The sequence below is a fragment of the Tachypleus tridentatus genome, chromosome 11, assembly GCF_004210375.1.
Source record: "Tachypleus tridentatus isolate NWPU-2018 chromosome 11, ASM421037v1, whole genome shotgun sequence".
NCBI lineage: Eukaryota > Metazoa > Arthropoda > Merostomata > Xiphosura > Limulidae > Tachypleus > Tachypleus tridentatus.
Genome location: NC_134835.1, coordinates 27,252,835 through 27,266,031, shown reverse-complemented (window position 1 = coordinate 27,266,031; position 13,197 = coordinate 27,252,835). Strand labels below are relative to the sequence as shown.

Below are 13,197 nucleotides of genomic sequence, written 5' to 3'. Positions count from 1 at the left end.
AATTACTGTTTTAGAAACCCTGGTTGTCTACATTGTAGTGTTTCATCGCGTGGAGTGAAACGAAAATATCGATACAGTTACTCCGATGTCGACAAAGTATTGTAATATACGTTCGATATACACAAAATATAAACATAGTCACAACTGTTCTGATACCAACAAAGTGTCCTCACAGTTATTCGATATTTACGTAATATCTTTACAGTTTTTCGAAACCTACAAAGTATCGCGTCTTCTCTTATTCTGGTGAGGCGTGCATTTACGTTTGCACAGCTGCTGTGTTCTGACGTACGCGTAATGCTGCCCAACACATTTCTTATCCCTTGTCGCACATTGATTCGTGAATTACGCGCAGACTAGTCGTTCTATCCTCCCCTTTTGCACCCCCATTCAAAAGTTGGTTATCCTGGTGTTAAGTGAACGTGGTTTAACATATGTCGAGGATTCGTTTATCGCATAAAGAGAAAAAAACAACGCTTATTATCCAGGTGTTTATGCCTATAGGTATACTTCGTATGTCCTTATAATTATATTGTATAATAAATTTAGTTACTGTATGTTAAAAGGCCTATGAGACAGATGTATGTACGCATATGAGTAGTTACTGTTATCGTTATTATTAACATAAATAAGGTTTATGTTCAAATTACATCCCAGAACACAAGCTGCTGAGTAAAGCATGTGCAGTGTAAATATGCTAGTGTAGTTTTAGTAATTTTTAGAGTTACAGGACCTTTCGTGCGTGTGTTTCACTTTCTTAAAAATTTAGCTACGACTTCTAAATTCAGGTTTGATCTTCGGAAACATTAACATTATCACAAAAGACCGAACTATTATTGTGATTTACTCCTGATGCATGACAAAACAATGGTACACTCCAAAATATATAACATTACTTAATCGTAAAGTTGACAACTCATAACAGATAAGCCAGAAATAAAGCAAATACTTTTGTCGCAATTCACTCGTCTTACGTATAAATATAGTTTTTAAAGAGATAATTATACTCTTTAAAGTAGTTTATTTATTATAATAGTACATTTATTAGTACACGAAATGTTATTGTTAAGTATTGTAAACATATAGTATTCATACATAAGTACATAGTACGCATACTTAAGTAACCGTAGTATATTATTTAATTCATGGGTATTCAAAATATTACCTTCAAAACTAATTACCTAAAATAACTAAACGTTAAAAATTTAAACTAAAAAAACACAACGTTTCGTTCGTTTATCGTGGTGTAATGAGCTGAAACAGTTAACAAAAAATAAAACGTTTCGTTCGTTTATCGTGGTGTAATGAGCTGAGACAGTTAACAAAAAACACAACGTTTCGTTCGTTTATCGTGGTGTAATGAGCTGAAACATTATTATTTATATAATAGTATATTATATAAATATAATCTTATATTTAATTTAATTTAATCTTATATATAAAAATCTTAGAAACAGTTAACAAAAAACACAACGTTTCGTTCGTTTATCGTGGTGAAATGAGCTGAGACAGTTAACATAAAAACATAACGTTTCGTTTGTTTACCATGGTATGATGAGCTAACACAATTAACATAAAAAAAGAAAACTGAGCCTCTCGCCTGATAAACCATAAAATTTTATTGAACAACGGACTGTTTACCATGTAAATATTGTTAAACAATGGAATGTTTACCATGTGAATATTGTTAAACAATGGGATATTTACCATGTAAGTATTGTTAAACAGAAAACAAGACGAAACTTTGGACAGCGTTTCATCCAATTGACCGTGGTGTCATCCGTAAACTAACCAAAACGTTGTATTGTTTTATAAATGTGCATCAGTTTATCCCTTTCAATGTTTAATTTTCTTAGAAACAATGATAAACGAATGAGTGAACTATATAAACACGAATCTATATTAACATACGTATATACGGTTTATACGGTTATGAAATCTCAGTCATTTATTCATAATACCCATCTTCCAGTTCAATTTATTGTTCATATATATGTATATTTATATATGCAGATATATGAAGATATAAAAATATAACTTTATTCTTATCTTTAAAAGTAACTAACATATACGGATATGTAAAGTTAGAAATCTTAACGATTTTCATATTGTTTCGTTATTGTTGGTATAACCAGTACATACGTATATATATCTATATATCTATATAATTATTGTTTCACTTTAGTCCTATTGTTTTTACAGTTATTCATATATTTAAACACCAGGTGAGATGTGTTTGAACGACAGTCGTTTTACCTTTGACCCTATTGAGAAATATATACAAATAGGTGAATGAAGTTAGAATTAAAAAACATTTTTATTATATTAAATAAATTATCAATTGAAACTTAGCGACGGTTGTATAACTGACATATTCATGTACACTAAATCACACCAGAACGTACTGTCAAAATAATAAACGAAAAAAAGTTTGCTCCTCTTACACCAGGGGGCACTGCCTTTGATTATGTCATTGGTGGGTTATTTTTACCACGTGCGGAAACGTGATAGCACTTCCAAAGAGACGCAGACCAATCACGTATTACCAAAGGAATCGGCAGTTAAACCGCAGGGAGAGAACCAGAGTTGGACAAAAAACAACAACAAAACTGGATAACAGATTCCAGTAAACATCGTATATCTCTGAGTTGGATGATTTTGTGTCCAGCAGACGTAACGTTTTAGTTAGGGCTTTCTTAGATCTCTATAGACTTTTATAAGATTCAGATAAACTCGTCTTTATAATAATACGAAGTAATATCGCTGGTTGATAAAACACTTGTTTTTTATTGTTTTTTGTCACTACGGCAACAATCTCCCTACACAGATAAACTGAAGATAAAGCAGTGGAAGAAATAAACTACATTTTAAACCACAAATTCACTCAATGAACTATCTGTCGTCTGTCCACCACGAGCATCAAAACCTGATTTTTAGCTTTAATAGCCTATAGACTTGCTGGTTAGACTGTTCACATGTGGGCCTTGTAATTTTTTTAACTAATACTTTATTAATGATTTACTCTTCAAGACTAGCCAAAATGTAAATCAGTGAAAGTTTAAAATATAAAGTAACCATTTTTTACCATTTCGTTTTCGACTATTAATGATAGTACCCATGTAAATTAACAATTTACGACGGACAATGTTTTAAACATACATATATATAAACTACAACACTATTCTGTCAGTGAACATGAAAAGTACGCCTGTTGTTACGAAGTAGCTTTGTTTTTAACATGGAAAGTTTGTCTGTTATAACAATGTAACTTTGTTTTGAACATAAAAAGTATGTCTGTTATAACAATGTAACTTTGTTTTGAACATAAAAAGTATGTCTGTTATAACAATGTAACTTTGTTTTGAACATAAAAAGTATGTCTGTTATAATAATGTAGCTTTGTTTTGAACATAACAAGTATGTCTGTTATAACAATGTAGATTTGTTTTGAACATAAAAAGTATGTCTGTTATAATAATGTAACTTTGTTTTGAACATAACAAGTATGTCTGTTATAACAATGTAGCTTTGTTTTGAACATAACAAGTATGTCTGTTACAACAATGTAGATTTGTTTTGAACATAACAAGTATGTCTGTTATAACAATGTAACTTTGTTTTGAACATAACAAGTATGTCTGTTATAACAATGTAACTTTGTTTTGAACATAAAAAGTATGTCTGTTATAACAATGTAACTTTGTTTTGAACATAAAAAGTATGTCTGTTATAATAATGTAGCTTTGTTTTGAACATAAAAAGTATGTCTGTTATAACAATGTAGCTTTGTTTTGAACATAAAAAGTATGTCTGTTACAACAATGTAACTTTGTTTTGAACATAACAAGTATGTCTGTCACAACAATGTAGATTTGTTTTGAACATAACAAGTATGTCTGTTATAACAATGTAACTTTGTTTTGAACATAAAAAGTATGTCTGTTATAATAATGTAGCTTTGTTTTGAACATAACAAGTATGTCTGTTATAACAATGTAACTTTGTTTTGAACATAAAAAGTATGTCTGTTATAATAATGTAGCTTTGTTTTGAACATAACAAGTATGTCTGTTATAACAATGTAGCTTTGTTTTGAACATAAAAAATATGTCCGTTATAACAATGTAGCTTTGTTTTTAACATAAAAAGTATGTCTGTTATAACAATGTAGCTTTGTTTTGAACATTAAACTAAATAACTCTTATAACAATGTAGCTTTGTTTTGAACATAAAAAGTATGTCTGTTATAATAATGTAGCTTTGTTTTGAACATAAAAAGTATGTCTGTTATAACAATGTAACTTTGTTTTGAACATAAAAAGTATGTCTGTTATAATAATGTAACTTTGTTTTGAACATAAAAAGTATGTCTGTTATAACAATGTAGCTTTGTTTTGAACATAAAAATATGTCCGTTATAACAATGTAGCTTTGTTTTTAACATAAAAAGTATGTCTGTTATAACAATGTAACTTTGTTTTGAACATAAAAAGTATGTCTGTTATAATAATGTAGCTTTGTTTTGAACATAAAAAATACGCCTATTATAACAATGTAGCTTTGTTCTACGAAGCATTTAAAGAACGCTGCTGTGAACAGGAAACAGATTCTGTCTAGACCACGTGTGATGTTACCAGGTGATGTGCATCGTTGTTCTATTTTTGAAAGACTTAGGGTATGTTGGCGGCAAAACCTAATAGCCTTCCTGCTAACTGCTGTTATAATACAACATTTCTCATACCTCATGCTATTTGTAGACGGAGACTAGGGTTTAGAGAGTGGCTTTTAATTAATGTAATATTAATATCGAACAATAACACAAATGGTTTGAATTCTTTAAAACGTAACAGCTAATTTCCTTAATAAAAATGTACATGAATCAAATCTAAATTGTGTGATTTAAAAGTCATATAAACAGATCTGGTATAAAATGCTACTTAAGACACGCTTCTAACAAACTACGTGATTAAATTTAAAAACTGTGACCCCTTTCCCCTTTAGTGGCTCAGAGATAAGGCTTATAAAGCTAAACCTTGTGTAACCTGTTTGAATATTTGGCTCATACATTCGTTGTTTTAGTATACTTAGGAGCGTTTCAGAAACGTACTGAACTGGTTGTGTCTAACGTCGCGTGAGATTGGTTCATTTCAACCAACAAAATATTGTAACGTATTTTGCTTCAATTCTCACCTGTCCTGGTACATGCAAATCTGAATTAGATAGTTATGCGGTATGATCCACTGTTTTCATTACTTTCAACTGAGTAGACATGCGTCAAACTCCACTAATTTTGTTACTTAAATTAAATAGTCATGCAATAAGATATTCTGTTTTCATTACCTTGTTTTAAGTACTTATGCAGTAAAATTCATTATTTATTTAGGACAAGTTGTATTACGTAGACATGCGGTAATATTCAGTGTTTTTCGTTGCTTTGAATTGTATGGTCATGCGGTAAAATACAATATTTTCATGACTTCATAAGCTAACGAAAACACTTCCAAAAACACTAAGTTCACCTTAGACGTGCTGGTCTAAATCTCTCTGATAATACTTGGAAAAGTAGTCACTTTGTTCTAGGAGACGGTTTATATGTATCATAGAACACAACTTACTGTTTTTAACTCAATCAGTATTTAAATACGTGTAGAGTGTTATTCTTATAATTTAAAGCTAAACAAACATTGCAAAACAAAGTTGCAGAGTGTTTAAATAATATGTATTAGAAAAGAAGTCTTATTATGACTGACGAATCAGTTTGGATTAACTAACCATAAGACTTTACAGAATTCATAGCGTGTATATTTTTATACAAACTACACGCAACAATTATATTATCTACAATAGTGACTTTTATGTGATCATAGAAACTGCATGCAACAGTTATATTATTTATGATAAAAGCACATATATTTGTAGAAACTTTACGCAACAATTATATTATCTACAATAGTGACTTTTATGTGATCATAGAAACTGCATGCAACAGTTATATTATTTATGATAAAAGCACATATATTTGTAGAAACTTTACGCAACAATTATATTATCTACAATAGTGACTTTTATGTGATCATAGAAACTTCATGCAACAGTTATATTATTTATGATAAAAGCACATATATTTGTAGAAACTTTACGCAACAATTATATTATCTACAATAGTGACTTTTATGTGATCATAGAAACTGCATGCAACAGTTATATTATTTATGATAAAAGCACATATATTTATAGAAACTCTACGCAACAGTTATATTATTTATGATAAAGATATCCATTTGTTTATTGAAAGTGTATGCAACAATTATATTGTGTATGATAAAGGCACTTATATATTTATAGAAACTCTACGCAACAGTTATACTATTTATGTTAAAGACATTCATTTGTTTATCACAGAATTTATGTACGTGCTGCTAATTAAATAAATGCAACAAATGTTACTGATATTTAATAATCTATAGAAATTAACAAACTGTTAAAATATTACTCTCTATTCTTTGATAGATTGTTTAGGCAGAGTATTCATGGTGAAACTTTATTAGAATGGACGGCAACTGCCTGTTGTGGAGACACAAGTGTAGAAGACGATAAAAGGCGGAAGACTTTCAAAACGTCGTCCTCCACACTTGTGTCTCCACAACTGGCAGTTGCCGTCCATTATATTAAGTTTCATTACTCTCTATTTGTTACAAAATACTTAAATAGTAAATTAAGGGTCAACATTTTATTATTATGGTCCTACAGAGATTACTCGATCAAAATATATACAATCTGTTCTACTATTCAGGGTTCTGGAACAATCAATAACATCACAAAATTCTTATACGTTTTTTTTTTTTCATAAAAATAACACCAGTTGCTATGGAAACGAATCGAACGTCACGAGGTGCTTATTACGGAGATTTATAAATTATGAAACTTGAAAAGAAGAAACCTAACTGTCAGGGCTGTTTGTCCACAGCTTCGTAAGCACGGTCCAACAAATAGGCATTTTTTCCTGTACAGTAAGACCTATTAAAGCGATGCAGGCTGGGCATTAACCACAACCTCTGTAATCTTCTGTCACGAGGTCTGTCGAACTCCCAGCTTCTGTGATAAATTAAAAAAAATTGCATATAATATTTCCTTTTATCATGTTTCGAATAACACACACGCGCATGCGTGTGTAAAACATCACCAGTATTAACGACTTCAAATACAAAATTCTCTTAAAGCTTAAGTATCCTATATTATATCATATTCGTGTATTATAAACCAAATAATATAACCTTTACGTTCACTTGCGTTTAGCAACCTTAGAACTGTAATAAGGAACAACGTAACATGCTTGTTATTCTTCTTACTTGTAAATGTAAAACAATGGAATACAAGTATTGAATGGTAGGAGTGAACAAACGCAAGTAACTTAGTGTTTTGTCAGTTTTGGTAAAAAGGTAACATGTTCCCAATCATAATAATTAATTGTTATTCTGGAAAACAATGTACGTAAACGATGATTAATTAATTAGTAGATGCCACCAAGCATAATTTGGAAGATCAAATATTTGTCTCAATAATTACATTTTTAATTATTTATGGTTCATTAATCTCTTACAGGTAAAAATAAAGAGGAAAACTTGACGAAGATAGTGAAGTTTGTTCTGTAGGTAAGTGTTTTGATGCATTTCTAATACTTCTCAATTAATTAGATATATTATGTGAATGCTAAAGTTCACGCTTTTCACTGACAATATTTTAGGCGTTTTCCTTCGTCTAAATGTAGAGAAAAAATAATAACCATAATTATATCTGATTAATGTGTTCACTACAATTATATTCAGCTGAATACGATTCTTTATCAGCTCAAGCTGACACACATTAAGTTATTTCTTGACCATGAATAAACTGATACACTTAAGTTTAATTATTTACCATGAACAAACTGATACGCTTAAGTTTAATTGTTGAGCATGAACAAATTGACACATATGTTATTTGTTGACCATGAACAAACTGATACACTTAAGTTTAATTGTTGCACATGAACAAATTGACACATATGTTATTTGTTGACGATGAACAAACTGATTCACTTATGTTTAATTGTTGATGAATAACAAACAGATACACTTAAGTTTAATTGTTGAACATGAACAAATTGACACATATGTTATTTCTTGACCATGAACGAACTGATACACTTAAATTTAATTGTTGATGAATTACAAATTGATACACTTAAGTTTAATTGTTGACCAGGAACAAATTGAAACATAGGTTATTTGTTGAGAATTAACAAACTGATACACTTAAGTTTAATTATTGACCATGAACAAATTTAAATATAAGATTATTTGTTGATCATGAACAAATCTATACACTTAAGTTTAACTGTAAAATGGTCAGTGGTCACTTTAGAAACATAATTTGACGTGTGACATAACACATACATCATACATTGGATAATCACAGCTTCATTAATACACAATGTTCTGCAAGAGGTTTTATACATTGGATAATCACAGCTTCATTAATACACAATGTTCTGCAAGAGGTTTCATACATTCGATAATCACAGCTTCATTAATACACAATGTTCTGCAAGAGGTTTCATACATTGGATAATCACAGCTTCATTAATACACAATGTTCTGCAAGAGGTTTCATACATTGGATAATCACAGCTTCATTAATACACAATGTTCTGCAAGAGGTTTCATACATTGGATAATCACAGATTCATTAATACACAATGTTCTGCAAGAGGTTTCATACATTCGATAATCACAGCTTCATTAATACACAATGTTCTGCAAGAGGTTTCATACATTGGATAATCACAGCTTCATTAATACACAATGTTCTGCAAGAGGTTTCATACATTGGATAATCACAGCTTCATTAATACACAGTGTTCTGCAAGAGGTTTCATACATTGGATAATCACAGCTTCATTAATACACAATGTTCTGCAAGAGGTTTCATACATTCGATAATCACAGCTTCATTAATACACAATGTTCTGCAAGAGGTTTCATACATTGGATAATCACAGCTTCATTAATACACAATGTTCTGCAAGAGGTTTCATACATTGGATAATCACAGCTTCATTAATACACAATGTTCTGCAAGATGTTTCATACATTGGATAATCACAGCTTCATTAATACACAATGTTCTGCAAGAGATTTCATACATTGGATAAGCAGTGTTTCATTAATACACAATGTTCTGCAAGATGTTTCATACATTGGATAAGCAGTGCTTCATTAATACACAATGTTCTGCAACAAGTTTCATACATTGTATAAGTAGTGCTTCATTAATACACAATGTTCTGCAACATGTTTCATACATTGAACAAGCAGTGTTTCATTAATACACAATGTTCTGCAAGATGTTTCATACATTCGATAAGCAGTGTTTCACTAATACACAATGTTCTGCAAGATGTTTCATACATTGGATAAGCAGTGCTTCATTAATACACAATGTTCTGCAAGATGTTTCATACATTGGATAATCACAGCTTCATTAATACACAATGTTCTGCAAGAGGTTTCATACATTGGATAAGCAGTGTTTCATTAATACACAATGTTCTGCTAGATGTTTCATACATTGTATAAGCAGTATTTCATTAATACACAATGTTCTGCAAGATGTTTCATACATTGGATAAGCAGTGCTTCATTAATACACAATGTTCTGCACCAAGTTTCATACATTGTATAAGTAGTGCTTCATTAATACACAATGTTCTGCAACATGTTTCATACATTGAACAAGCAGTGTTTCATTAATACACAATGTTCTGCAAGATGTTTCATACATTGGATAAGCAGTGTTTCACTAATACACAATGTTCTGCAAGATGTTTCATACATTGAATAAGCAGTATTTCATTAATACACAATGTTCTGCAACAAGTTTCATACATTGTATAAGCAGTGTTTCATTAATACACAATGTTCTGCAAAAGGTTTCATACATTGTATAAGCAGTGCTTCGTTAATACACAATGTTCTGCAAAAGGTTTCATACATTGTATAAGCAGTGCTTCGTTAATACACAATGTTCTGCAAAAGGTTTCATACATTGTATAAGCAGTGCTTCGTTAATACACAATGTTCTGCAACAAGTTTCATACATTGTATAAGCAGTGTTTCATTAATACACAATGTTCTGCAACAAGTTTCATACATTGTATAAGCAGTGCTTCGTTAATACACAATGTTCTGCAAAAGGTTTCATACATTGTATAAGCAGTGCTTCGTTAATACACAATGTTCTGCAACAAGTTTCATACATTGTATAAGCAGTGCTTCGTTAATACACAATGTTCTGCAAAAGGTTTCATACATTGTATAAGCAGTGTTTCATTAATACACAATGTTCTGCAACAAGTTTCATACATTATATAAGCAGTGCTTCATTAATACACAATGTTCTGCAAGATGGTTCATACATTGGATAAGCAGTGTTTCATTAATACACAATGTTCTGCAAGATGTTTCATACATTGGATAAGCAGTGTTTCACTAATACACAATGTTCTGCAAGATGTTTCATACATTGGATAAGCAGTGCTTCATTAATACAATGTTCTGCAACAAGTTTCATACATTGTATAAGCAGTGTTTCATTAATACACAATGTTCTGCAACAAGTTTCATACATTGTATAAGCAGTGCTTCGTTAATACACAATGTTCTGCAAAGGTTTCATACATTGTATAAGCAGTGTTTCATTAATACACAATGTTCTGCAAGATGTTTCATACATTGGATAAGCAGTGTTTCATTAATACACAATGTTCTGCAACAAGTTTCATACATTGTATAAGCAGTGCTTCATTAATACACAATGTTCTGCAAGATGTTTCATACATTGGATAAGCAGTGTTTTATTAATACACAATGTTCTGCAAGATGTTTCATACATTGTATAAGCAGTGTTTCATTAATACACAATGTTCTGCAAGATGTTTCATACATTGGATAAGCAGTGTTTTATTAATACACAATGTTCTGCAAGATGTTTCATACATTGTATAAGCAGTGTTTTATTAATACACAATGTTCTGCAAGAGGTTTCATACATTGGATAAGCAGTGTTTCATTAATACACAATGTTCTGCAAGAGGTTTCATACACTGGATAAGCAGTGCTTCGTTAATACACAATGTTCTGCAAGATGTTTCATACATTGGATAAGCAGTGTTTTATTAATACACAATGTTCTGCAAGATGTTTCATACATTGTATAAGCAGTGTTTCATTAATACACAATGTTCTGCAACAAGTTTCATACATTGTATAAGCAGTGTTTCATTAATACACAATGTTCTGCAACAGGTTTCATACATTGTATAAGCAGTGTTTCATTAATACACAATGTTCTGCAAGAGATTTCATACATTGGATAAGCAGTGTTTCATTAATACACAATGTTCTGCAAGAGGTTTCATACATTGAATCAGCAGTGTTTCATTAATACACAATGTTCTGCAAGAGGTTTCATACATTCGATAATCACAGCTTCATTAATACACAATGTTCTGCAAGAGGTTTCATACATTGGATAATCACAGCTTCATTAATACACAATGTTCTGCAAGAGGTTTCATACATTGGATAATCACAGCTTCATTAATACACAATGTTCTGCAAGAGGTTTCATACATTCGATAATCACAGCTTCATTAATACACAATGTTCTGCAAGAGGTTTCATACATTCGATAATCACAGCTTCATTAATACACAATGTTCTGCAAGAGGTTTCATACATTGGATAATCACAGCTTCATTAATACACAATGTTCTGCAAGAGGTTTCATACATTGGATAATCACAGCTTCATTAATACACAGTGTTCTGCAAGAGGTTTCATACATTGGATAATCACAGCTTCATTAATACACAATGTTCTGCAAGAGGTTTCATACATTGGATAATCACAGCTTCATTAATACACAATGTTCTGCAAGAGGTTTCATACATTGGATAATCACAGCTTCATTAATACACAATGTTCTGCAAGAGGTTTCATACATTGGATAATCACAGCTTCATTAATACACAATGTTCTGCAAGAGGTTTCATACATTGGATAATCACAGCTTCATTAATACACAATGTTCTGCAAGATGTTTCATACATTGGATAATCACAGCTTCATTAATACACAATGTTCTGCAAGAGATTTCATACATTGGATAAGCAGTGTTTCATTAATACACAATGTTCTGCAAGATGTTTCATACATTGGATAAGCAGTGCTTCATTAATACACAATGTTCTGCACCAAGTTTCATACATTGTATAAGTAGTGCTTCATTAATACACAATGTTCTGCAACATGTTTCATACATTGAACAAGCAGTGTTTCATTAATACACAATGTTCTGCAAGATGTTTCATACATTCGATAAGCAGTGTTTCACTAATACACAATGTTCTGCAAGATGTTTCATACATTGGATAAGCAGTGCTTCATTAATACACAATGTTCTGCAAGATGTTTCATACATTGGATAATCACAGCTTCATTAATACACAATGTTCTGCAAGAGGTTTCATACATTGGATAAGCAGTGTTTCATTAATACACAATGTTCTGCTAGATGTTTCATACATTGTATAAGCAGTATTTCATTAATACACAATGTTCTGCAAGATGTTTCATACATTGGATAAGCAGTGCTTCATTAATACACAATGTTCTGCACCAAGTTTCATACATTGTATAAGTAGTGCTTCATTAATACACAATGTTCTGCAACATGTTTCATACATTGAACAAGCAGTGTTTCATTAATACACAATGTTCTGCAAGATGTTTCATACATTGGATAAGCAGTGCTTCATTAATACACAATGTTCTGCACCAAGTTTCATACATTGTATAAGTAGTGCTTCATTAATACACAATGTTCTGCAACATGTTTCATACATTGAACAAGCAGTGTTTCATTAATACACAATGTTCTGCAAGATGTTTCATACATTGGATAAGCAGTGTTTCACTAATACACAATGTTCTGCAAGATGTTTCATACATTGGATAAGCAGTGCTTCATTAATACAATGTTCTGCAACAAGTTTCATACATTGTATAAGCAGTGTTTCATTAATACACAATGTTCTGCAACAAGTTTCATACATTGTATAAGCAGTGCTTCGTTAATACACAATGTTCTGCAAAA

At 30.9% G+C, this 13,197-nt stretch overlaps 2 long non-coding RNA genes across 6 annotated transcripts in view; one reads left to right on the top strand and one right to left on the bottom strand.

The window, feature by feature from the left end:
- LOC143231811 (uncharacterized) overlaps positions 1–13,197 on the top strand; it is a 184,050-nt gene that overhangs the window by 17,682 nt on the left and 153,171 nt on the right. For all 4 annotated transcript variants that reach the window (XR_013017207.1, XR_013017206.1, XR_013017204.1 and 1 more), the window contains exon 3: positions 7,603–7,652. This is a non-coding gene — a long non-coding RNA (uncharacterized LOC143231811). The remainder of the gene's footprint in view (positions 1–7,602; positions 7,653–13,197) is intronic.
- The window catches only part of LOC143231809 (uncharacterized), a 109,186-nt gene continuing 102,173 nt past the window's right edge, over positions 6,185–13,197 (bottom strand). For both annotated transcript variants that reach the window (XR_013017200.1, XR_013017199.1), the window contains exon 4: positions 6,185–7,095. This is a non-coding gene — a long non-coding RNA (uncharacterized LOC143231809). The remainder of the gene's footprint in view (positions 7,096–13,197) is intronic.